Here is a 27527-nt window from a genome sequence, read left to right on the forward strand (position 1 = left end):
AGCCTTTACTGGTCCTACACTCACACATTTCTAACACATTATACACAGTTTCAGGGCGTAATAATTAGTCATTAATAATTAATCTATCAATTCCACCCTTTGACTAAATATTACACACATACAAAATATATTTTGTTATAGAAATGAATCACACTCAATGAAGTATATAAGTTGGTTTGCATATAAAAACATTACAGGTTCATCAGGGTTACCCCATGATTAAAAGCGTAACGTTACTTTTTAGCAATGGTAACTAGTACATCATACTTGAAACGAGACTTTAATACACAAAAGATCATTACAATAACTTTTAAACTAGAGATTTATAGTTCTAGGAAAACATCCAGTCTCAAACTATCTGGATCGTCGTCGTCCTCCACCAAGCCTGGTAGGTCATATCCTTCATTCCTGTCACGCCCTGACTCAAGGGACTCGTATTTGTTGAGTCAGGGTGTGTATTTTCTGTGTTGTGTTTTGCTATGTTGAGTTTCTATGTTTAGATCTAGTATGTGTAGATCTATGTTGGCCGGTGTGGTTCCCACTCAGAGGCAGCTGTAGCTCATTGTCTCTGATTGGGGACCATACTTAGGCAGCCTATTGGCACTAGTGGGTTGTGGGATCTTGTTCCGTGTTAAGGTATGTTGTGTTGTGTTGTGCTGCCTTGGACTTCACGTATCGTTTGTTTATTGTTTTGTCGTTGTGTTTATTAATTCATAAACATGTATGCATATCACGCTGCGCCTTGGTCTGACCCGTCTATAAACGATCGTGACAGAAGATCCCACCAAATGAGGACCAAGCAGCGTGCCCAGGAAGAGCGAGTAGCGATGTCACAGGGGGGCAAATTGTGGTCATGGGAGGAGATATTCGCGGGGAAAGGGCCATGGGCGAAGGTAAATGCCCAGGCAGGAGAGGAGAAACGGCGCCAACCGTGCCGACGACGGAGACCCGAGAGGCAACCCCAAGAACATTTTTGGGGGGGGCACACGGTGTGGACGACAAGGCAGCAGGAGGCCGTTGAAGGGCGGATCTGCAGTTTAGGAGAGGAGGCCACCATGTTACGGGGGCTGTTGGTTCAGAGGGAACAGGAGTTATTTGGTCAGAGGGAGGAGCTACAGGAGGAAAAAAGGGAGAAGGAAGGTGTAGAGGCACGGCGAGAGGAGCTGGTTAGGCAGCAGAAAAAAAGAAGAAGAAAAAAAAAAGAAGGAGCAGGGTTTATAAAGGAACCCAGTACCGCTCCTCGCACCAAGCAAGTGGTGCGTGTCGCCAGTCTGGTCCGGCCCGTTCCTGCTCCCCGCACTAAGACAGTGGTGCGTGTTCCCAGTACGGCCCGACACGTTCCTGCTCCCCGCACAAAGCAAGTGGTGTGTGTTCCCAGTACGGTCCGGCCCGTTCCTGCTCCCCGCACAAAGCAAGTGGTGTGTGTTCCCAGTACGGTCCGGCCCGTTCCTGCTCCTCGCATCAAGCCAGTGGTGCGCGTCGCCAGCCAGGCCAGGCCTGTTCCTGTTCCTCGCACCAAGCCAGTGGTGCGCGTCGCCAGCCCGGCCCGGCCTGTTCCTGCCTCTCGCACCATGTCAGTGGTGCGCGTCGCCAGCCCGGCCCGGCCTGTTCCTGCTCCCCGCACCAGGCCAGTGGTGCGTGTCGCCAGTCCGGTACGGCCAGTTCCTACTCCCCACACCAAACCAGTGGTGCGCGTCGTCAGCCCGGTCCGGCCTGTTCCTGCCTCTCGCACCAAGCCAGTGGTGCGCGTGGCCAGCCCGGCCAGGCCTGTTCCTGCCTCTCGCACCAAGCCAGTGGTGCGCGTCGCCCGCCCGGCCCGGCCTGTTCCTGCCCCTCGCACCAAGTCAGTGGTGCGCGTCGCCAGCCCGGCCCGGCCTGTTCCTGTCCCTCGCACCAAGTCAGTGGTGCGCGTCGCCAGCCCGGTCCGGCCTGTTCCTGCTCCCCGCACTAAGCCAGTGGTGCGTGTTCCCAGTACGGCCCGACCCGTTCCTGCTCCCCGCACTAAGCAAGTGGTGCGCGTCGCTAGCCCGGTCCGGCCTGTTCCTGTCCCTCGCACCAAGCCAGTGGTGCGCGTCGCCAGCCCGGTCCGGCCTTTTCCTGTCCCTCGCACCAAGCCAGTGGTGCGCGTCGCCAGCCCGGCCCGGGCCTGTTCCTGTCCCTCGCACCAAGCCAGTGGTGCGAGTCGCCCGCCCGGCCCGGCTTGTTCCTGACCCTCGCACCACGTCGCCAGCCCGGCCCGGCCTGTTCCTGCCTCTCGCACCAAGCAAGTGGTGCGCGTCGCCCGCCCGGCCCGGCTTGTTCCTGACCCTCGCACCAAGTCAGTGGTGCGCGTCACCAGCCCGGCCCGGCCTGTTCCTGCCCCTCACACCAAGTCAGTGGTGCGCGTCGCCAGCCCGGTCCGGCCTGTTCCTGCTCCCCGCACTAAGCCAGTGGTGCGTGTTCCCAGTACGACCCGACCCGTTCCTGCTCCCCGCACTAAGCAAGTGGTGCGCGTCGCCAGCCCGGTCCGGCCTGTTCCTGCTCCTCGCACCAAGCCAGTGGTGCATGTCGCCAGCCCGGCCCGGCCTGTTCCTGCTCCCCGCACCAGACCAGCTGTGCGCGTCGCCAGCCCGGTCCGACCCGTTCCTGCTCCCCGCACCAAGCCAGTCGTGCGTGTGTCCAGTCCGGCACGGCCCGTGCCTGTTCCACCGGTGCCTGGTCCGGCACCAGTCAGCTGCTCCACTCCGGAGCCAGAGCAGTCCGCTCCACCGGTGCCTGATCCAGCTCCGGTCAGCTGCTCCACTCCAGAGCCAGAGCAATCCGCTCCACCGGGGTCCAGTCCAGCTCCGGTCAGCGGCTCCACTCCGGAGCCAGAGCAGTCCGCTCCACCGGTGCCTGATCCAGCTCCGGTCAGCGGCTCCACTCCGGAGCCAGAGCAGTTCGATCCACCGTCGTCGGGTCCAGCTCCAGTCAGCGGTTCCAGTCCAGACCCAGACGTCAGCCCCTCTCCAGGTTCGGGGTCTCCCACACCAGGGTCCAGACAGTGCTTGGTACGTCGTGGGAGGAAGGAGAGGGGAAGCAGCGCGCCGAGGTCCAGACCAGACCAGGGGCGCAACAGGGAGGTGGAGAGTAAGTGGTGGTCACGCCCAGAGCCGGATCCGCCTCCGAGGCGGAATGCCCACCTGGCCCCTACCCTGTTATGTTTATGTGGCGCGGTCGGAGTCCGCACCTTTGGGGGGGGGGGTACTGTCACGCCCTGACTCAAGGGACTCGTATTTGTTGAGTCAGGGTGTGTATTTTCTGTGTTGTGTTTTGCTATGTTGAGTTTCTATGTTTAGATCTAGTATGTGTAGATCTATTTTGGCCGGTGTGGTTCCCAATCAGAGGCAGCTGTAGCTCATTGTCTCTGATTGGGGACCATTCTTAGGCAGCCTATTGGCACTAGTGGGTTGTGGGATCTTGTTCCGTGTTAAGGTATGTTGTGTTGTGCTGCCTTGGACTTCACGTATTGTTTGTTTATTGTTTTGTCGTTGTGTTTATTCGTTAATAAACATGTATGCATATCACGCTGCGCCTTGGTCTGACCCGTCTATAAACGATCGTGACAATTCCTTAGGTCGGAGTCCGGGATTGGGCCGTATCTCACCATCTGTTGGGAAACCGCCTACTCCATCGCCTTGCTCACCAACCCTCGGACACAGGGAATAAGACAACATCCACAAAGAACAAGTATACCCATAGAAGCTATAACTTCACCCAGAATAGTTACAACGATAGTTTTCCATTTACCAAATATGTTATCAAACAAACCGTTTAGGGAACTATCAATACCAGAGTTCTCAGCCAGTTCGTTCGCCAGCGTGGTCAGTCCCTGAAGCGCTTTGGTCACGGACCCGTCCGGTGCTGTATTGTTGGAGATGAAAGTACAGCACATAGATCCAAACAGAACACAAACTCCGCCCCGCTCAGCCAAAAGCATACAGTGGGGGAAAAAAAGTATTTAGTCAGCCACCAATTGTGCAAGTTCTCCCACTTAAAAAGATGAGAGAGGCCTGTAATTTTCATCATAGGTACACGTCAACTATGACAGAAAAAATGAGATTTTTTTTATCCAGAAAATCACATTGTAGAATTTTTTATGAATTTATTTGCAAATTATGGTGGAAAATATGTATTTGGTCAATAACAAAAGTTTCTCAATACTTTGTTATACAGTGGGGAGAACAAGTATTTCATACACTGCCGATTTTGCAGGTTTTCCTACTTACAAAGCATGTAGATGTCTGTAATTTTTATCATAGGTACACTTCAACTGTGAGAGACGGAATCTAAATCAATTGTATGATTTTTAAGTAATTAATTAGCATTTTATTGCATGACATAAGTATTTGATCACCTACCAACCAGTAAGAATTCTGGCTCTCACAGATCTGTTAGTTTTTCTTTAAGAAGCCCTCCTGTTCTCCACTCATTACCTGTATTAACTACACCTGTTTGAACTCGTTACCTGTTTAAAAGACACCTGTCCACACACTCAATCAAACAGACTCCAACCTCTCCACAATGGCCAAGACCAGAGAGCTGTGTAAGGACATAAGGGATAAAATTGTAGACCTGCACAAGGCTGGGATGGGCTACAGGACAATAGGCAAGCAGCTTGGTGGGAAGGCAACAACTGTTGGCGCAATTATTAGAAAATGGAAGAAGTTCAAGATGACGGTCAAACACCCTCGGTCTGGGGCTCCATGCAAGATCTCTCCTCGTGGGGCATCAATGATCATGAGGAAGGTGAGGGATCAGCCCAGAACTACACGGCAGGACCTGGTCAATGACCTGAAGAGAGCTGGGACCACAGTCTCAAAGAAAACCATTAATAACACACTACGCCGTCATGGATAAAAATCCTGCAGCGCACGCAAGGTCCCCCTGCTCAAGCCAGCGCATGTCCAGGCCCGTCTGAAGTTTGTCAATGACCATCTGAATGATCCAGAGGAGGAATGGGAGAAGGTCATGTGGTCTGATGAAACATAAATAGAGCTTTTTGGTCTAAACTCCACTCGCCGTGTTTGGAGGAAGAAGAAGGATGAATACAACCCCAAGAACACCATCCCAACCATGAAGCATGGAGGTGGAAACATCATTCTTTGGGGATGCTTTTCTGCAAAGGGGACAGGACGACTGCACCGTATTGAGGGGAGGATGGATGGGGCCATGTTTTGCGAGATCTTGGCCAACAACCTCCTTCCCTCAGTAAGAGCATTGAAGATGGGTCGTGGCTGGGTCTTCCAACATGACAACGACCCGAAACACACAGCCAGGGCAACTAAGGAGTGGCTCCGTAAGAAGCATCTCAAGGTCCTGGAGTGGCCTAGCCAGTCTCCAGACCTGAACCCAATAGAAACTCTTTGGAGGGAGCTGAAAGTCCGTATTGCCCAGCGACAGCCCCGAAACCTGAAGGATCTGGAGAAGGTCTGTATGGAGGAGTGGGCCGAATTCCCTGCTGCAGTGTGTGCAAAACTGGTCAAGACCTACAGGAAACGTATGATCTCTGTAATTGCAAACAAAGGTTTCCGTACCAAATATTAAGTTCTGCTTTTCTGATGTATCAAATACTTATGTCATGCAATAAAATGCAAATTATTACTTAAAAATCATACAATGTGATTTTCTGGATTTTAGTTTTAGATTCCGTCTCTCACAGTTGAAGTGTACCTATGATAAAAATTACAGACCTCTACATGCTTTGTAAGTAGGGAAACCTGCAAAATCGGCAGTGTATCAAATACTTGTTCTCCCCAATGTATACCCTTTGTTGGCAATGACACAGGTCAAACGTTTTCTGTAAGTCTTCACAAGGTTTTCACACACTGTTGCTGGTATTTTGGCCCATTCCTCCATGAAGATCTCCTCTAGAGCAGTGATGTTTTGGGGCTGTCGCTGGGCAACACTGACTTTCAACTCCCTCCAAAGATTTTCTATGGGGTTGAGATCTGGAGACTGGCTAGGCCACTCCAGGACCTTGAAATGCTTCTTACGAAGCCACTCCTTCGTTGCCCGGGCGATGTGTTTGGGATCATTGTCATGCTGAAAGACCCAGCCACGTTTCATCTTCAATGCCCTTGCTGATGGAAGGAGGTTTTCACTCAAAATCTCACGATACATGGCCCCATTCATTCTTTCCTTTACACAGATCAGTCGTCCTGGTCCCTTTGCAGAAAAACTGCCCCAAAGCATGATGTTTCCACCCCCATGCTTCACAGTAGGTATGGTGTTCTTTGGATGCAACTCAGCATTCTTTGTCCTCCAAACACGACGAGTTGAGTTTTTACCAAAAAGTTATATTTTGGTTTCATCTGACCATATGACATTCTCCCAATCCTCTTCTGGATCATCCAAATGTACTCTAGAAAACTTCAGACAGGCCTGGACATGTACTGGCTTAAGCAGGGGACACGTCTGGCACTGCAGGATTTGAGTCCCTGGCGGCGTAGTGTGTTACTGATGGTAGGCTTTGTTACTTTGGTCCCAGCTCTCTGCAGGTCATTCACTAGGCCCCCCCGTGTGGTTCTGGGATTTTTGCTCACCGTTCTTGTGATCATTTTGACCCCACGGGGTGAGATCTTGCGTGGAGCACCAGATCGAGGGAGATTATCAGTGGTCTTGTATGTCTTCCATTTCCTAATAATTGCTCCCACAGTTGATTTCTTCAAACCAAGCTGCTTACCTATTGCAGATTCAGTCTTCCCAGCCTGGTGCAGGTCTACAATTTTGTTTCTGGTGTCCTTTGACAGCTCTTTGGTCTTGGCCATAGTGGAGTTTGGAGTGTGACTGTTTGAGGTTGTGGACAGGTGTCTTTTATACTGATAACAAGTTCAAACAGGTGCCATTAATACAGGTAACGAGTGGAGGACAGAGGAGCCTCTTAAAGAAGAAGATACAGGTCTGTGAGAGCCAGAAATCTTGCTTTTTTGTAGGTGACCAAATACTTATTTTCCACCATAATTTACAAATAAATTCATTAAAAATCCTACAATGTGATTTTCTGGATTTTTTTTCCTCAATTTGTCTGTCATAGTTGACGTGTACCTGTGATGAAAATTACAGGCCTCTCTCATCTTTTTAAGTGGGAGAACTTGCACTATTGGTTGCTGACTAAATACTTTTTTCCCCTCAGTATTTAAAGCTATTCTATTCTGCCATGCCATTAAGCTAGTTGCCGCTGTCTGCTCAGCCAATCCCTTTATTGCATCACGAGTGTGGTTTATAAATCTTTGCTGGCTATAGTAAATATAATTTATCCAATCTACGCTTTTATTAATTGTTGACCACCAGAAAAGACTTGATTCAAACCCAGCTGCGATCTGATTCCTAGCTTTGAATTCTTCTGGAACCCCTCGAGGTACTCCTATCCCATCAATATATATCTTTTCATCAAAGGATCCCGGGAGGAGGTCCCACTTTCTACGTGACAACTCACCAGTCTCTGACACGTTTGATTGTTTGCGTATGTAGGTGAGTTCACAATCTGTTATCACCACACAACCATCAGATGTCAGCACGGGCCTGGTTTTGGTTCCTAAAATCCTCTGGCTGCAACAAAGAGGAGAGATTAGTCATGGTCTCTTTAGTTGTGACATTCTCTGTGTGGGAGCAGGAGCTAAGATGCCCTACCCTGTATCCTATCTTATTAGTCCTAGAAAAACAATAATAAGAATCCCCTGAGACTTCAAAGGAGGCAATCTAGGTCGGGGTGACTTTGTTATCGGGGGATACAGTGCAAGTTACTACAAGACTCCTTCACCACATTCCCAGGTGGCTTGAACAATTTAATCATGGAGGATAAACCTGACGGAGAGTTAAAGCCTGTCAAGGGGAACGGAGTAGTTGTTAACCTTGGTTTGGCTGACCCACAGGCATAACAGTCCTCTTTAGACATAGTTCTTGCCGTATACTGAATCCATTCCAACCTCAGGTTAAGATCTCTATACCCCGTCTCCACCTGTACTACTTCCTTCAGGTCTGTAGTTTGCACTATCTTCTCCACAGCCCCGGTCTCACTACCTCCCTCAGAGAGGTTTACTCTATAGGGTGCCCCAGTTGAAGAGGATATCTCACTTGTCAGGACTGTAACCTGTTTTAGCGTAATTCGGACTTTCAGACAGTACCTACCCATATATGGGTCGCACTGACATTTCTGGTAATTCCCTACTTTCACAATACTACACCTGTCCTTAAAGTATGTATGGAGATTGACATATTCCCCCCCCGCTCGGTATGAGCAACTACATAGTCCCAGAAGGTACATGGTGACATACATATATATCTCCCATCCTTTACGATACTACCAGCCAGTAGTCCCCAACTGGTCCGCAAAGACCTCAAAAGGTGATGTCATTCACTAAAATCCCTAGTACTTCCCCTTTCCCTACGTCTAGCTGTCTCCTATGCATTCGTAGACTGTGCTCAGGTATTATTTTATCAACTTGTGTTAGGTTAACTACTACTTCTGGCAGATCAGGAGGGTTTGAGTGTATTAGGAATATGGCCCCCACAATCAGACAGCTACCTACCGTCAGGAGACCTGTGAATCCCCATCCTCGCCCTGAGAACATGTCAGACGCCAGAGGCCAACCCATTGCTTTACCTTCTATCGAACTCACACAGGGATGATCAGACAGGGTAAGGGAATCTTCGTTAAGGAGCCAACCCCCGAGCCCTAGTGGTGATCAGTTCTTTCTCCTAACTCTGTGTTTGTTCGTCAGGTGTAGCTGGGTTTACCTTTTTGCAGTGTGTGACATGCACCCAGGTGGATCTCTCAGCTATTCCAATGGCAAAGGCATTGACCAATATAACCTGATGGGGCCCTTCCCAACAGTCCTGCTTCCAGTTTTTCTTCTTTAGGGACAGGATGCTCACCAGTCACCTGGTTAGATAGAGTGGGTCACCTTCTCCTTTAGTTCACCTGTGGGGCACAAAACCTCTGACATACGGGTGTGGTTAATAAACTATCTTCAAACATACATGTTCAGCTCTCAATTTCTATTCTTGTTTGGTTTTTTTTTAAGTATTTTGTCCTCTCCTTCTTATATATTTATTATTTAATCCTACCATCCCCCCTTTGACACATGATTTGCCCATGTGTCAATATTACCACCTACCTAAACAATCACTTAGGTAATATTGGTAATTCATTATCCAATTGCCATCCCTCCACTCTCTCTTCTGTTATTTTATGGTTCAAATCATATATATTATTACCAAATTATAATCTTCTTCACACTTTTCACAGTATTATAAATTACCCTCAACTTAGTAAAATAAACTATCTTAATGTCCTTCTCTCATGCCTTTAGAATTTACTAGTGTGGATGATTAATTAACACCAGAAAGTTAAAACAGAGTTCAGAGGCCATTGAAATCATTCAACGAACTGTTCCATCCCATAGTATACTAAACATTACCATTATTCTAAATATTTCATAAATGTTAGTTATCCCAAGTGTTCATTAAGTCCTCATGACATTCATTCTCATAAGAAATCATATATACCCATAAAATTCACTGTGCGTGCTCCTCCAAGACCTATCACCCTTGACCTGCTGAAAACCCCCCAAACCAACCCTTTATAAACATCATCCTAGGTGTGTTGTTTTTTATTTGAAAACCCCAATTAAAAAACAACAACCAAACAGCCAGGTCATGAGGACTCCTGATTTCTCTCTTCCCCTTCTGCCTAGAGTTTCTTAACTGGTGCCCTTTCCTTGCACAGTAACTACACGGTTCCTCACATTCTCTAGAAAAATGTCCAGTTTTGTCACAATTGTAACACTTCCACTCACTCCTGTCTCCACTATTACCATTTCCTTCTTGTCTGTCTTTGCTACCGTAACCTCTCTTCTCTCCTAGGTATTGACTAATAGTCTCACTGTCTCTAATTCAACACAAAACCCCATCATCAAATGTACTCCCAGCAGAACTGAAAAAAACAAAACAGACTGTGATTTCCAGGACACTGCACCTTTGTTTCTGGCCTCACTATCTCCCCAAGAATTGGCCCTCCCTCAAGGTCCCTCCCAAACTGCAAGCCTTTTATTGCTTCTGGTTTCATAGGGTATTGCTTCTGATATGGCCTATGATTAGATTTGGGTATCACCTGTACTGGAATTACCCCTTTTATTAATCCTACGTCTGCTGGACCCCGGGACCACAAATGCTCTGGAACTTCTTTTAAGTCTGACTCCTGTTGTTCTGTCAACAGGTATTCCTCTCCTCAGCATCTGCTATTCTCATCTAAATGTACTATCTGTGGATAGGCTGTGTTGATCGCCACTCACAATATTGACCCAATCAGTGATCCTCTTACCCTTGGATACCCACTGGCCCATGTATTTCCAGTCCTCTGCTGGCTCCTTTGCTAGGGACACATGTGGGCTCCATCTTTCCCTGAACTTTGGGGCCTTAGTTCCACCTCCACTGCTGCGTGGGTGCTGTCATAGTGAAACCATTTCAAGGCTATAGTCCTTTCTGTGGTTTTAAATAATGCTTCCTCATAGATTGCATCTGGACCTGGGTGTTTGTTATACCATAGAGTACAGTGTAGGTCATCGGGGGACATTTTAGTGGGGCCTGGTACTACATCATCAGCAAGTTCCATCAAGGTTCGGGGAATATCAGTTATTCCCCCCCTTAACAAATCTTGCCTATACCAATAACATGGCTCCCCTTCCCCACAGACCACCATATTGTCTCTGACTATGTGTACTTTCATTCCCCTCTCAGTGGAAATGACGGCCATGTTCAATTTAGTCATTACATCACGTCCTAGTAAATTTACCGGACACAGCTTAGATATCAGGGTGGGTATGGTTGCCTCTCCTCCTGACTGGTCATGTTTTAGGGTTATTGGGGCTGATAACCTTTCAGAAAAATTATTTTCTCCCCATCAATCCTGACTCCATCTGGTTTGTCTGTTGCACAGATTGCTGTCCTGCAGGCTCCCGTATCACAAAGGATTTTAATTTTCTTACCCATTACTGTCAATGTCAAATAAGGTTTCTGTTCCTGTTGAAGTGCTAAGTCAATAGTAGCCAATTCAAACACCTCACAATTTGGATCAAAGGGTTCCTTAGTCTACCCCTCCTTATCTTCCTCTTCCTCACGCTCAAAGCTGGGGGATGGACTTCTCTCTCTCTTCTCTCTTTTCTCTATTTTCTCTCCCCGGTTTCCCTTCTTGCCCTCTCCTTTATGTTTGCAGCGGGAAAAGTTATGACCTATCTTGCCACAGTATTTACACGGGGCCTCACATTCTTTGGCGAAGTGCCCTCCCTTGTTACAGTTAAAGCCCCTATTCTCCCCCCGTGGCCTTCACTCTTTCCTGCCTTATCTCCTCTCTCTCCTAAGTTTCTAGTTCTACCCGCCATCTCTCCCAGAGTGGCAATTAGTTACTCTGCATCTTCCTCTTCTTTCTTGGCTCTGTCCTGTCTGTTATCCTGCTCATGATGGATTGCATGTCTCTCTGAGGCTATTACACAATTCAGTTATTTTCCCAACATACTCTCTGTGATCGGCCCATGGCAAAAGTGTCCTCTGGGCATCCCCTGAAACTCACTGCCCTCTAACGGCAGCCCAAACCTTACTATTCCTGTTTTGGGGTGGGTCATTCCTTCTACCGCTCTGGCCACGCCCTCTGTGTTCATGGCCTGTCTGCTAAATGGCATATTATTATTATTACTGTATACATCTAAGGTTGCTGGGGCCCCTTCATTCCCTGCCAATAGATTAGGTAAGGCTATCAGTTGGGTACTGGCCCCTCCTACTCTCTCATCTCTCTCACTGCTTCTTTCTCCTTTACACACCTTATGTATCTGTTTAAGCATGGATTCGAGTTTATCTGCGTCCAGACGTCCCTCAAAACCATACCTCTCCCTCCACCTGGTTACATAATGGAGATTTCTTCTATCCCTGGATTCCATTTTAATTACATCAAGTATTTCTCGTACCCAGTAAATTCTGGGACCTCTTGTGAGGATTTGGTTGGTACTGTTAAAAATCCCTTAGCCACCTCTTCTATATAACAAGTCAGTTTAACAAGTAATTCAAAACAGCTTCACACCACAACACCTGGAATCACCCCTTCCTGTATATGTAATCTTGACTAGTCACCCAGAATTATCTCATACTTTACGGAGGAATTTATCCTCACAATGTAATCTTGATAATTCCTGACAGTCTCATACAACAGGAATGGATTCTCCCTCTTCTCTATACAACCACCTGGAACTATTCATAGATGTGACTTTTGAGCAAACATTAGGTCTCACACGTATACAACCTTACATGATTATTGGTTAACACCATCAGTAACCTGGAGTTTGTAAGGCTCCAGAACGGATAGAGTTACAGCAAAATCTACAGTTGTTTGTGACTTTTGACTTTACTAATATTCTATTTCTCACAAATGCTATTTTAATTCCTTCTGGTGTACTTTTTGTATTTGTTTAACCCTGATTATTTGTTGACTGTTCTATAATCTCTTACAGGCTACATCCCATAGGTGTACTTTAATAGTTCTTTCTATTTCAACACCGGGTAGTTTATTTTGGTAATGGCCTATTACCGTGAATCGTTACGGACCCACCAACCTTAAATCGGCTACCTTAAAATGACGTTACCCTCAGTCAATATTTTAGCAAGTTCTCAAATCAATTTCACCAAGTAATGAATAAAGGCTACTGACCTTATCCTTGCAGCCGAGATTCAATGTAAGTTTGGATTCCGTCACCGTCTCTGTCATTAATCAGGTGTCCTCTGGCCTGTTTTAACACTTAATTTCAAAGGGCAGGACTTTCTATTTACGAATGTATCATTCGCCCGTCGACGGTTTTCAGAGTTACCTGGAATGACAGAAACAGGGTATTGGAGTCCGGCTCAGAAGGACCAAGCTGTTACGTGAATTATTTAACAAACTATTTCAGTGTCTCTGTGCGTCTCCCAAAAGGTTGTAAGTCTTTTGGGATTTAAGTAACGGCCAGAGTCCCGGTCTGCATAGTCAGAGATATTTATTCATTGAGAATTCTGCCATCACAATTTCAGAGTCCATCTTTTATACTCATACGTCATACAAAAAAATCCCTCCCCTCTGTAGGCGGGCTGTAGTTTTCCACTCTAAAACTGCTCTACTGACCATCAGTTCACACACACACACACATATACACACATGCATACACACATACATACACACACACACACACACACACACACACACACATATCCTACTCCCTGCATTACTCAGTTATTGCCGTTCTCACAATATTCTGCACCATGTTTTCATAACAGTTTCTCCCCTCCCTAAATTGGGAGGCCTCTTTATCTTAGGTTCTCAGTTGTCTTTGTTGTCTGGCCTAACTCTTACTCACATTGCTAAATAGTGGCTCAATGGCATACCCTTTACTGGTCCTACACTCACACATTTCTAACACATTATACACAGTTTCTATCAGTACGCATCCTAGTTTTCCGTCTGGCCCTGCGACCTTGTTAACCTGTTTAAAGGTCTTACTCACATCGACTACGGAGAGTGAGATCACACAGTCGTCCGGAACAGCTGATGCTCTCACGCATGGTTCAGTGTTGCTCTCGCATCACTAGGCAGCTCGCGTTTGGGTTTCCCTTTGTTATCCGTGATAGTTTGCAAGCCCTGCCACATCCGACGAGCATCAGAGCTTCATCGGACCAGTTCGGTATTGAGCACTGGTACTTCTTGTTTGAGTTTTTGCTTGAAAGCAAGAGTCAGGAGGATAGAATTATGGTCAGATTTTTCAAATGGAGGGCAAGGGAGAGCTTTGTATGCATCTCTGTGTGTGGAGCAAAGATTATCTATAATTTTTTCTAACATTACCCAACCAAGGCAGGGCCCCCCAGTTACCCACAAGGGCCCCCTACCTCCTCTCCTCCCCCATATGATGATTAGCAGAGCGGCAGCAGTCTATCTACACACATTGAGAGCAGGCTCCTGTGATTGGCGGTTGCAGTAGAAATATAAAATATATTATTTTTTCTCTGCGTCAAGGGCCCCCTATGGGCTTGGGCTCCGGGGCTTCAGACCCTGTAAGCCCCTACATTAATCAGGCCCTGTGCATTGCTTTTTTTCTTTCCTTGTGCAACATAACCTGTCTTTCTGAATGGTCCACACAGCTTCAGTCCTGCCCCTACTGTAATGTCATTGATTTCTGGTTTCTTGTTCTTATGAATCAAGTGTAGACACTTGCCTGGGCGAAACGGCTTCTTCCTCCTTAATTATCTCAATAATTATTGACCCATTTCCAGGCTCCCTTGTCTTGCGAAAATACTAGAATCATTGGTCAACAAACAACGACATTATTTTCTCCCTGTAAATGCTATTGCAAATGCCTTAGAAGATAGAAAGAATTGTGCTGCCATGTTTGTAGACTTGTCAAAGCGTTTGATACTGTAGACCATGTTATTCTGTTGAATAAGCTGTCCTCGATAGGGTTGGGTACTGACGCTTTCTGATGGATTCATAATCATCTCAATGACAGAACTCAGGCCATCAACGTAGATGGGGTCAAATCTGAGTTCCTTGAGTTACATAAAAGGATGCCCCAAGGTTCAATACTCAGCCCACTACTGTTTACAATCTATATAAATAACATTGGTAATGATGTAAAAAAAATAACATATACAGTGGGGGAAAAAAGTATTTAGTCAGCCACCAATTGTATAAGTTCTCCCACTTAAAAAGATGAGAGAGGCCTGTAATTTTCATCATAGGTACACGTCAACTATGACAGACAAATTGAGATTTTTTTTTCTCCAGAAAATCACATTGTAGGATTTTTAATGAATTTATTTGCAAATTATGGTGGAAAATAAGTATTTGGTCACCTACAAACAAGCAAGATTTCTGGCTCTCACATACCTGTAACTTCTTCTTTAAGAGGCTCCTCTGTCCTCCACTCGTTACCTGTATTAATGGCACCTGTTTGAACTTGTTATCAGTATAAAAGACACCTGTCCACAACCTCAAACAGTCACACTCCAAACTCCACTATGGCCAAGACCAAAGAGCTGTCAAAGGACACCAGAAACAAAATTGTAGACCTGCACCAGGCTGGGAAGACTGAATCTGCAATAGGTAAGCAGCTTGGTTTGAAGAAATCAACTGTGGGAGCAATTATTAGGAAATGGAAGACATACAAGACCACTGATAATCTCCCTCGATCTGGGGCTCCACGCAAGATCTCACCCCGTGGGGTCAAAATGATCACAAGAACGGTGAGCAAAAATCCCAGAACCACACGGGGGGACCTAGTGAATGACCTGCAGAGAGCTGGGACCAAAGTCACAAAGCCTACCATCAGTAACACACTATGCCGCCAGGGACTCAAATCCTGCAGTGAAAGACGTGTCCCCCTGCTTAAGCCAGTACATGTCCAGGCCCGTCTGAAGTTTGCTAGAGTGCATTTGGATGATCCAGAAGAGGATTGGGAGAATGTCATATGGTCAGATGAAACCAAAATAGAACGTTTTGGTAAAAACTCAACTCGTCTTGTTTGGAGGACAAAGAATGCTGAGTTGCATCCAAAGAACACCATACCTACTGTGAAGCATGGGGGTGGAAACATCATGCTTTGGGGCTGTTTTTCTGCAAAGGGACCAAGACGACTGATCCGTGTAAAGGAAAGAATGAATGGGGCCATGTATCGTGAGATTTTGAGTGAAAACCTCCTTCCATCAGCAAGGGCATTGAAGATGAAAAGTGGCTGGGTCTTTCAGCATGACAATGATCCCAAACACACCGCCCGGGCAACGAAGGAGTGGCTTCGTAAGAAGCATTTCAAGGTCCTGGAGTGGCCTAACCAGTCTCCAGATCTCAACCCCATAGAACATCTTTGGAGGGAGTTGAAAGTCCGTGTCCCCAGCGACAGCCCCAAAACATCACTGCTCTAGAGGAGATCTGCATGGAGGAATGGGCCAAAATACCAGCAACAGTGTCTGAAAACCTTGTGAAGACTTACAGAAAACGTTTGACCTGTGTCATTGCCAACAAAGGGCATATAACAAAGTATTGAGAAACTTTTGTTATTGACCAAATACTTATTTTCCACCATAATTTGCAAATAAATTCATTAAAAATCCTACAATGTGATTTTCTGGATTTTTTTCCCTAATTTGTCTGTCATAGTTGACGTGTATCTATGATGAAAATTACAGGCCTCTCTCATCTTTTTAAGTGGGAGAACTTGCACAATTGGTGGCTGACTAAATACTTTTTTTCCCCACTGTATATATTCATTTGTATGTATCCAGAAACCATGGATTACAGGCAACATCCGCACTGGGCTAAAGGGTAGAGCTGCCGCTTTCAAGGAGCGGGACTCTAACCCGGATACTTACAAGAAATCTCGTTATGCCCTCCGATGAACCATCAAACTGGCAAAGTGTCAGACAGATTACAAGGACGTGTACTCCGAGCATGCACTGACCAACTGGCAAGTGTTTTCACTGACATTTTCAACCTACCACCTGTAGCACTCACGTCTGTAAAAATAACAAATAATTAAAGAGCAGCAGTAAAATAACTGTAGCGAGGTTATATGCAGGGGGTACCAGTACAGAGTCAATGTGCGGGGGCACCGGTTAGTCGAGGTAATTGAGGTAATATATTCATGTGGGTAGAGATAAAGTCAATATGCATAGATAATAAACAGAGTAGAAGCAGCGGAAAAGAGGGGGTGGGGTGGGGGGGCAATGCAAATAGTCTGGGTAGCCATGATTAGCTGTTCAGGAGTCTTATGGCTTCGGGGTAGAAGCTGTTAAGAAGCCTTTTGGACCTAGACTTGGTGCTCCGGTACCGCTTGCCGTGCGGTAGCAGAGAGAACAGTCTATGACTAGGGTGGCTGGAGTCTTTGACAACTTTTAGGGCCTTTCTCTGACACCGCCTGGTATAGAGGTCCTGGATGGCAGGAAGCTTGGCCCCAGTGATGTACTGGGCCGTACGCACTTCCCTCTGTAGTGTCTTGCGGTCAGAGGCCGAGCAGTTGCCATACCAGACGGTGATGCAACCAGTCAGGATGCTCTCGATGGTGCAGCTGTAGAACTTTTTGAGGATCTGAGGACCCATGCCAAATCTTTTCAGTCTCCTGAGGGGGAATAGGCTTTGTGGTGCACTCTTCACGACTGTCTTGGTGTGTTTGGACCATGATAGTTTGTTGGTGATGTGGACACCAAAGAACTTGAAGCTCTCAACCTGTTCCACTACAGCCCCGTCGATGAGAATGGGGGCGTGCTCAGTCCCCTTTTTTTTCTTGTAGTCCACAATCATCTCCTTTGTCTTGATCACATTGAGGGAGAGGTTATTATGCTGGCACCACACGGCCAGGTCTCTGAACTCCTCCCTATAGGCTGTCTCGTCGTTGTCGGTGATCAGGCCTACCACTGTTCTGTAATCGGCAAACTTAATGGCCCTGCGGCCTTGTGAATGTTGACCTGTTTAAAGGTCTTACTCACATCGGCTACGGAGAGCGTAATCACACAGTCGTCCGGAACAGCTGATGCTCTCATGCATGTTTCAGTGTTACTTGCCTCGAAGCGAACATAGAAGTAATTTAGCTTGTCTGGTAGGCTCATGTAACTGGGCACCTCGCAGCTGTGCTTCCCTTTGTAGTCTGTAATAGTTTGCAAGCCCTGCCACATCCGACGAGCATCGGCGTATGATTCAATCTTAGTCCTGTATTGACGCTTTGCCTGTTTGATGGTTCGTCGGCGGGCATAGCGGGATTTCTTATAAGCTTCCGGGTTAGAGTCCCGGTCCTTGAAAGCGGCAGCTCTACCCTTTAGCTCAGTGCGGATGTTGCCTATAATCCATGGCTTCTGGTTGGGCTATGTACGTACAGTAACTGTGGGGACGACTTCATCGATACACTTATTGATGAAGCCAGTGACTGATGTGGTGTACTCCTCAATGTCATCGGAAGAATCCCGGAACATATTCCAGTCTGTGCAAGCAAAACAGTCCTGTAGCTTAGCATCTGCTTCATCTGACAACTTTTTTATTGACCGAGTCATTGGTGCTTCCTGCTTTAGTTTTTGCTTGTAAGCAGGAATCAGGAGGATATAATTATGGTCAGATTTGACAAATGGAGGGCGAGGGAGAGCTTTATACGCGTCTCTGTGTGTGGAGTAAAGGTGGTCTAGAGTTTTTTTCAGTCTGGTTGCACATTTAACATTTTGGTACAAATGAGGTAAAACTGATTAAATTTCCATGCATTAAAGTCCCTGGCCACTAGGATCGCCGCCTCTGGATGAGCGTTTTCCTGTTTGCTTATGGCCGTATAAAGTTAGTTGAGTGCGGTCTTCGTGCCACCATTGGTTTGTGGTGGTAAATAGACAGCTACGAAAAATATAGATGGTCTACAGCTTATCATGAGCTACTCTACCTCAGGCTAGCAAAACCTAGAGACTTCCTTAGATATCGTGCACCAGCTGTTGTTTACAAATATATGTAGACCGCCACCCCTTGTCTTACCAGAGGTTGGCTGTTCTATCCTGCCGATACAGTGTATAACACACCAGCTGTGTGTTATTCATGTCTTCGTTCTGCCACGACTGGGTGAAACATAAGATATTACAGTTTTTAATGTCACGTTGGTGGATATACATGCTTGTAGTTCGTCCACTTTATTATCAAGCAATTGTAAGTTGGCCAATAGAATTGATGGCAAAGGCAGATTAGCCACTCGTCGCTGGCTCCTTACCAGGCACTCCGATCTCCTTCCGCGATATCTCCTTTTCTTTCTGCTGCGAATGACGGGGATGAGGGCCCTGTCGGGTGTCTGGAGCAAATCCCTCTCGTCCGACTCATTAAAGAAAAATTTGTAGTCCAGGTCAAGGTGAGTAATTGCTGTTCTGATGTCCAGAAGCTCTTTTTGGTCATAAGAGACATAGTAACAACATTATGTACAAAATAAGTTATAAACAATGCAAAAAACACACAATGTTGCACGATTGGTTAAGAGTCCATAAAACGGCAGCCATCCCCTCCGGCGTCATTGTACATTAATATCTAACAATTTCACAACATATACCCAATACACACAAATCTAAGTAAGGAATTAATTAAGAATATATACACTACCAGTCAAAGTTCGGACACACTTACTCATTCAAGGGTTTTTCTTTATTTTTACTATTTTTAACATTGTAGAATAATAGGGAAGACATCAAAACTATGAAATAACACATATGGAATCATATAGTAACCAAAAAAGTGTGAAACAAATCGAAATATATTTTATATTTGAGATTCTTCAAATAGCCACCCTTTGCCTTTATGACAGCGTTGCACACTCTTGGCATTCTCTCAACCAGCTTCCCCTGGAATGCTTTTCCAACAGTCTTGACGGAGTTCCAATATATGCTGTGCACTTGTTGGCTGCTTTTCCTTCACTCTGCCGTCCGACTCATCCCAAACCATCTCAATTAGGTTGAGGTTGGGGGATTGTGGAGGCTAGGTCATCTGATGCAGCACTCCATCACTCTTCATCAAGATGTATAAACATTATTAAAGTGGCTAGTGTTCCATTTCTTAAAGTGGCCAATGATTTCTAGTCTATTTCTATAGGCAGCAGCCTCTAATGTGCTAGTGATGGCTGTTAAACAGTCTGATGGCCTTGAGATAGAAGCTGTTTTTCATTCTCTCGGTCCCAGCTTTGATGCACCTGTACTGACCTCGCCTTCTGGATGATAGCAGGGTGAACAGGTGGTGGCTCGGGTGGTTGATGTCCTTGATGATCGTTTTGGCCTTCCTGTGACATCGGGTGCTGTAGCTGTCCTGGAGGGCGGGTAGTTTGCCCCCGGTAGTGCGTTGTGCAGACCGCACCACCCTCTGGAGAGCCTTGCGGTTGTGGGCCGTGCAGTTGCCGTACCAGGCGGGGATACAGCCTGACAGGATGCTCTCAATTGTGCATCTGTAAAAGTTTGTGAGGGTTTTGGGTGCCAAGCCAAATTTCTTTAGCCTCCTTAGGTTGAAGAGGCTATGTTGCGCCTTCTTCACCACACTGTCTCTGTGGGTGATCCATTTCAATATGTCAGTGATGTGTATACCAAGGAACTTGAAGCTTTCGACCTTCTCCACTGCAGTCCCGACGATGTGGATAGGGGGGTGCACCCTCTGCTGTTTCCTGAAGTCCACGATCATCTCCTTTGTTTTTATAGAACTCACAATGGTGTTTTGTTATTGTGTTTTGTATCAAAAAGTGGGTTGGGCCTCTTTGTATGTAAGGAGAGAGCAGCATTTTCTTGTGTTTATCTACAAAGCTCTCATGCAGAAACTTCCTATGTAACTATCATCATTAATTCAATTTAGACTTACAAATTACCAAACCCAGTCTCAGGCTTGGATAACACTGGAGGACCCTTCGGTCTCCACAGAGCTGGGCAAAGCTTTAAAAAAATGGAACAACTTACAGAGCTCTCTGAAATTAGATGTTCTTCTCCCCCTTGGTCAGATCAAATCACATATTATTGGTCGCCCTTGTGGGGCCCCTGTGTTGAGGATCAGCGTAGTGGAGGTGTTGTTGCCTACCTTCACCACCTGGGGCGGCCCGTCAGGAAGTCCAGAACCCAGTTGCACAGGGCAGGGTACTATGGTGTTGAAGGCTGAGCTGTAGTCAAAGAACCACATTCTTACATTGTCCAGATGGGACAGGGCAGTGTGCAGTGCGATGGCTATTGCGTCATCCGTGGATCTATTGGGGCGGTATGCAAATTACAGTGGGTCTAGGGTGTCGGGTAAGGTGGAGGTGATATGATTCTTAACTAGCCTCTCAAAGCACTTCATGATGACAGAAGTGAGTGCTATGGGGCGATTGTCATTTAGTTCAGTTACCTTCGCTGTCTTGGGTACAGGAACAATGGTGGACATCTTTAAGCAAGTGGGGACAACAGACTGGGATAGGGAGGGATTGAATATGTCCGTAAACACTCCAGCCAGCTGGTCTGCGCATGTTCTGAGGACGCAGCCAGGGATACCGTATAGGCCGGGAGATTTAGACGATGAAATGTCTTACTCACGTCAGCCACGGAGAACGAGAGCTCACAGTCAGAGTAATGATCAGAGACCTCTATGTTGATAAATGTGTCTGTTTTTCTTAATATGTTTTGTAATTGTGTATATTGAATACGTTTGATTGATTTACGCAGGGCTCATCTGTAAAAGAGACCCTAGTCTCAGTATGACTTCCCTGTCAAAATAAAGGTTAAATAAAATAAAATGTCATGACATAAGAATGAAAAAGTATTTACGTTAAGCAACAATTGCTTTCTATTCAGACACTTGTTGCAGTACTACTTTAACAGGTGGTGCAGCTGAGGTTCAGATTTAAAGACAGGTAGTTATGAAACCCACCATGTTTTCAATGAAAAATAGGTAAACTGTTTATTTAATTGGGCTTCCATTAGTCCAACTCCCACTGTCACCAGACAAAACAAAACTTCCTCTTCAAAATGCCAAATTAGATCACAAAGACTTTCATCCTGTTATAAAGTACAGTCACAAAACATTTAACAAAGGCTTCACACAATATTTCTCAGGAGACAAAATAATGTTAGCGCACCTGATTTTAAAGCTCTCTTGCATTCCTTTATACAATGTTCTTTAAATTGCAGTCCCTTTTTCAATGCCAATCTCTCAGTCCTCAGCTGATTGGCTTCAAACAGACCAGCTGGTGTCCTTTGGTAGGAAGGGTTCATGGGAATTAAAGTTTCCTTCTTGCCAATCATTAAAGACAAAGTATCAATTTTCCAAGGATGCACAGTCAGTAAATATCAGGATAGGATAGGAATTGAACATAGCCACTAACTAACTGAGATGATTACACACATTACAGCAGAGAGTCAAGTCTTATGATGCATTTGATCAATCTGACATAGCTCGACTTTTCATGGTCGACCATGAGAATAACAATCTGCCAGTAAAACTCAGTGTTCTATTTGAGCTCATTAGCTTTCTTACACCAACCGCCTGGCCTCACCAGCTGTGTCAAAGACATACCGGCTGGTAAACAAAGAAAGCCACTGAAGGCTTTCTCCAGAGGAAACCTCCCAACATGAGCAGCCTGTTGGAGAGCATAGCATTGATGGCTCTATTTCATGTCCCGGCTGCCACTCAGAACCCTCACACATAAATCACGCCCGCGCCTGAGCCACTCCTTGGATGCAATTTGTCACAGGTGCTTAAGCACTGACATTCCTTCTAAACGGCTTTACTAATATCTTAAGAACTGGGTTTGATTTCCTAGTGTGGTGTTAATCAAAATGACCTGCTGGATGTCGAATGTCGGCCATTGGTAGCTGGTAAGGAAAGTATGCACAATTAACAATGTAATTAGGATAATGTAAATGGATGATCATATCGCCTAAAAATATTTGATGAATTAAACGCTGTGTTTCATTTGTTTTGTGACACAAAGGATTTTTAAAATGTAGCGTACTTTTTTAGTTCTCCAACATAGAATAAATCAAGCTATTCAGTCTCAGCCACAAAATACAATCTATTGTAAATGTTCAACTACAACCAAAAGTATGTAGACACCTGCTCGTCGAACATCTCATTCCAAAATCATGGGCATTAATATGGAGTTGGTCCCCCCTTTGCTGCTATAATAGCCTCCATTCTTCTGGGAAGGCTTTCAACTAGTTGTTGGAACATTGCTGCGGGGACATGCTTCCATTCAGCCACAAGAGCATTAGTGTGGTCGGGGACTGATGATGGGCGATTAGGCCTGGCTCGCAGTCAGCGTTCCAATTCATCCCAAAGGTGTTAGATGGGGTTGAGGTCAGGGCTCTGTGCAGGCCAGTCAAGTTCTTCCACACTGATCTCGACAAACCATTTCTGTATGGACCTCGCTTGTGCACAGGGGCATTGTCATGCTGATGCCACAAAGTTGGAAGCACAGAATCGTCTAGAATGTCATCGTATGCTGTAGCATTAAGATTTCCCTTCACTGGAACTAAGGGGCCCAGCCCGAACCATGAAAAACAGCCCCAGATCATTATTCCTCCTCCACCTACCTTTACAGTTGGCACTATGAATTCGGGCAGGTAGCGTTCTCCTGGCATCTGCCAAACTCAGATTCGTCCGTCGGACTGCTAGATGGCGAAGCGTGATTCATCACTCCAGAGAACGCGTTTCCACTGCTTCAGAGTCCAATGGCGGCAAGCTTTACACCCCTCCAGCCGACGCTTGGCATTGCGCATGGTGATCTTAGGCTTGTGTGCGGCTGCTCGTCAGGAGCTTCATGAAATGGGTTTCCATGGCCGAGCAGCCATTTTGCTAACGTTGCTTCCAGAGGCACTTTGGAACTCGGTAGTGAGTATTGCAACCCGAGGACAGACAATTTTTATGCGCTTCAGCAGTCGCCGGTCCCGTTCTGTGAGCTTGTGTGGCCTACCAATTCGCGGCTGAGCCGTTGTTGCTTCTAGACGTTTCGACTTCACAATAACAGCACTTACAGTTGACCGGGGCAGCTCTAGCAGGGCAGAAATTTGATGAACTGACTTGTTGGAAAGGTGGCATCCTATGACAGTGCCATGTAGAATGTCACTGAGCTCTTCAGTGAGGCCATTCTACTGCCAATGTTTGTCTATGGAGATTGCATGGCTGTGTGCTCGATTTTATATACCTGTCAGCAACGGGTGTGGCTGAAATAGCCGGATCCACTAATTTGAAGGGGTGTCCCGTCTGGATTACTGCAACTCGCTGTTGGCTGGTCTCCCTGCCTGTGCCATTAAACCCCTACAACTCATCCAGAATGCCGCAGCCCGTCTGGTGTTCAACCTACCCAAGTTATCTCACGTCACCCTGCTCCTCCGCACACTCCACTGGCTTCCAGTTGAAGCTCGCATCTGCTACAAGACCATGGTGCTTGCCTACGGAGCTGTGAGGGGAACGGCACCTCCGTACCTTCAGGCTCTGATCAGTCCCTACACCCAAACGAGGGCATTGCGTTCATCCACCTCTGGCCTGCTGGCTCCCCTACCTCTGCGTAAGCACAGTTCCCGCTCAGCCCAGTCAAAACTGTTCGCTGCTCTGGCACCCCAATGGTGGAACAAGCTCCCTCAAGACGCCAGAACAGCGGAGTCACTCACCACCTTCCGGAGACATTTGAAACCCCACCTCTTTAAGGAATACCTGGGATAGGATAAAGTTTAAAAAAACATTGTAAAGTGGTTATCCCACTGGCTATAAGGTGAATGCAACAATTTGTAAGTCGCTCTGGATAAGAGCGTCTGCTAAATGACGTAAATGTAATGTAATGTAAATGTATGTGCCACAATTAAAACATGGATATGGCAGGACTCCACTATCACCTTGAAAATAAAACCCAATGTGCTGAGAGGAAGTAAATAAAAAGACAATGCCAATGGCTAGATATACATTCAATAGTTCTGGGTCACAGCGAGGGTTCTATTTCTGGCTGACGTTAAGGCAGAGCTAAACGCACGCTCATTGGCAATTTAGGCTTGTAAAAGTCAGCACTGCTATTTTCCAACCCTTGCGCCAACATCAGCTCTCTTGCGCTGAGGTGGGAGGGATGGTAATATCTTAAAAACGTGTCAAAATGGCATTTTCATGTAGGACAAGTATGGATATTTAAGACCCACCAAAAGCTGATCTTGGCGGTAAGGCAATTGGCATATCACCAATGCTTTATTAATGTTTTATATCACATTTGCAAGCCGCAAAACAGCTGTTCATTTTTTTATTGGATATTGTTTTCATCCAGCTCCTGTGAAAAGTTTGGACTCATCACGTGCAATGCCCATTGAATGAAAAATGTCAGTGGCTGTGTAGGAAACCTATTTAGAAAAACATCAAGTTGTTAAAAAAGACTGCTTATTGTTTTTTGTTTATTGTTTTGTTAAATAAATAATCTCCCACTGTCCTCTGTTGGACCTAAATGTGATATCGCAGGAATTCACTGTCCATGGTGCTGAATTTGCTATTAATATTTGCGTGTTTGTTTATCTTTACAATTCTTCAAAGTCACCATACAACTTCTTCATTCATAAAAAGCCTGCCTCTTTACGCTACTACCATCTGTTTCGCCCATAATTCCCGCTGTCAAAATAGCAACAATATTTCTGACATATCCACAATGCAATACTTTTACATTTGCGTTTGTGGAAGAGCAAGCTGCTGAAGGTAGATGCGATGGGCCAAATGTAATGCTCCATTATGCAAATTGATCATCTCAATTGACCATCACTCTCATAATGGGTGGGAGTCTTTATAAGTCTCTGGAAAAACATCAGCCTAACGTTTGGAGAGCTAAAAATAATGTCTGAGTGAAAGCTTAAAGAAATGCCCAGGATGGTACTGCCGCCAATGATGCGTGAAGGCACTGAGTGGCAGCTAGCTAATGGTTGCCTTGGCGACCCCCCGGACTAATCACTTTTAAGTCACCTGTTATCTCTTCTTAGAGAGTTGTAAATGAGAAACAATAATCTTATTATTCAATCTCAGCATTACATGCAGCAATAATGTTATTCTCCCCTATGAGATTCAAAAGACAGTAATTATATATAATTATATATTATCTTTTTTTTAAGACAAGAACTGAGGCTTGAGTAGATAATACTGTGATCAAACACTGCATATGAGCAAATTGAGTTTGATTCCCTCATTTAGAGAACATGTTCGACGTATTGATCCTAGGTGACCCCCAGAATGACGGGACATGATTGAGTCTCCCCAGGAACAGCCTGGCAAACCCCACAATATGGGGGAATTCATTTTGTCAGAGCATCATTGAAATTATTGGTCCTGCTTGCCTCTCCTTGGATTAGCAGCTGTGACTGGCTGTTTACAAGGCATTTATCAGCCAGTGTCGACATAATGTGACAAATTCCATCACATTAATCACTGATTGGCACTGGCATGTCACAGCCGAGAGGGGATGTCGACATGGACGGGGACCATGCTGAAAAACTGTTCATATCCTACATTAGAGATTGTAGATACACAGATTAGCCCTTGAATTGATTATTGTTAGGCCAGTGGTGAGATCGTGACTTTGTCTTAAATTGAATAAAGAGTGATGAAATAGGGAGTAAAAAGATAACCAGGGCAGGATTGTGGAATTGTATACATGGCTGGGTATGTACACCATAAAAAAAACGTCCAACATTGTATCAATTCCTATTCCAGGCCCTCAGAGTTTCCTGCACCAGTGAGCTCGGGACAGACAGCTGTTTTTGAACAGGGGAAAGTGTTCAGGTATTTTATGATGTTTCCACTGGAAATTTGGAATCATCAGATCATGATATTTATCTCTTTCACACCGAGGCTTGGTGATTATTTAGGGGGAGAGTGTTGGAAAGGATTGAGGAACTATTATCATTCGCAATGGATATTAAGAAAATAGACTTCACTGACTTATTGTGTGAGGTAAAGAAAATATTACTGAGAAGCTCAGCTTATTAGTGGTGGACATGGTGAGTTAAGACGATCAGAAATCAGACATCCCCAAATGGACACTTTCCTACATTTGTGCACAGCAGGACAGGTACTTCTATGCATGCTCCCTCAACATTAACAGGACAGAGAAACCAGACACATGCTCATTGCTCACATGGAGCACCCCAAACAAAAGACAATGAAAAAACGGAAGAAAACACGATGGTTATGAAATATACCAAAACTTGTTTGTAGTGTGCTATTTAATCACTGGAATGTCAATAGAAAATGGGAGGACTTTTAAAGTATATAGGAAAAGAGCTAAATGAGACTCGAGTGGGTGCTCACAGAGATTAGTGAATTGGACGGTTCATGGTCACTTAAACAACGAGGTTGGCTACCAAGTCTTGGACGTAAACTGGGACCGCAAGTATTTATACCGGGTCACAGTGTACTGGTTCGAGTTAGGACATAAGGCCATACAAGTGAACTGGATTAAAAGTGAAGGAGAACATCTAAGGCAGGGATCATCAACTAGATTCAGCCGCGGTCGTTTTGTTGTTGAGCGGATGGTCGGGGAGCCGGAACATAATTACAAATAATTAGTAGACTGCAAATTGACCACAAGAATGCCAAACAGATATAATGTTTGACTAAAACATAATAATTTCAAACATTGCTTACATTTGTATACGATCACGTCTCTCTATTATGCGTGGGAATACTTGGGAACAGATTTCTTCAAAACAACTATCTCTAAAATATATAGTTTTTGTGGAAAAAAATGTGTGGGGAAAAAATAAGAAAAACACATGTAGATAGAGAGGAGGTGAGGTGTTTTGAATGGGTGGGGAATAATGGCATGTACATAATTTTTACGCTATACCCAGGTTTTAGGAAGGGAGGAGCAGCCGCTAGCAGGAGTGTCTGAGATTATGCCGCGCTCAAACACATAGTGTAACCCCGTGGCGGAACGTATTCTGCGCGAACAGCGAGAAACCACTAAGTCTAAGCACAGTACGTATAAAAATTATTACAGAGCGGACTATAAATAAATATTGGATTGCTC

Source organism: Coregonus clupeaformis, chromosome 20 (assembly GCF_020615455.1).
Source record: "Coregonus clupeaformis isolate EN_2021a chromosome 20, ASM2061545v1, whole genome shotgun sequence".
NCBI lineage: Eukaryota > Metazoa > Chordata > Actinopteri > Salmoniformes > Salmonidae > Coregonus > Coregonus clupeaformis.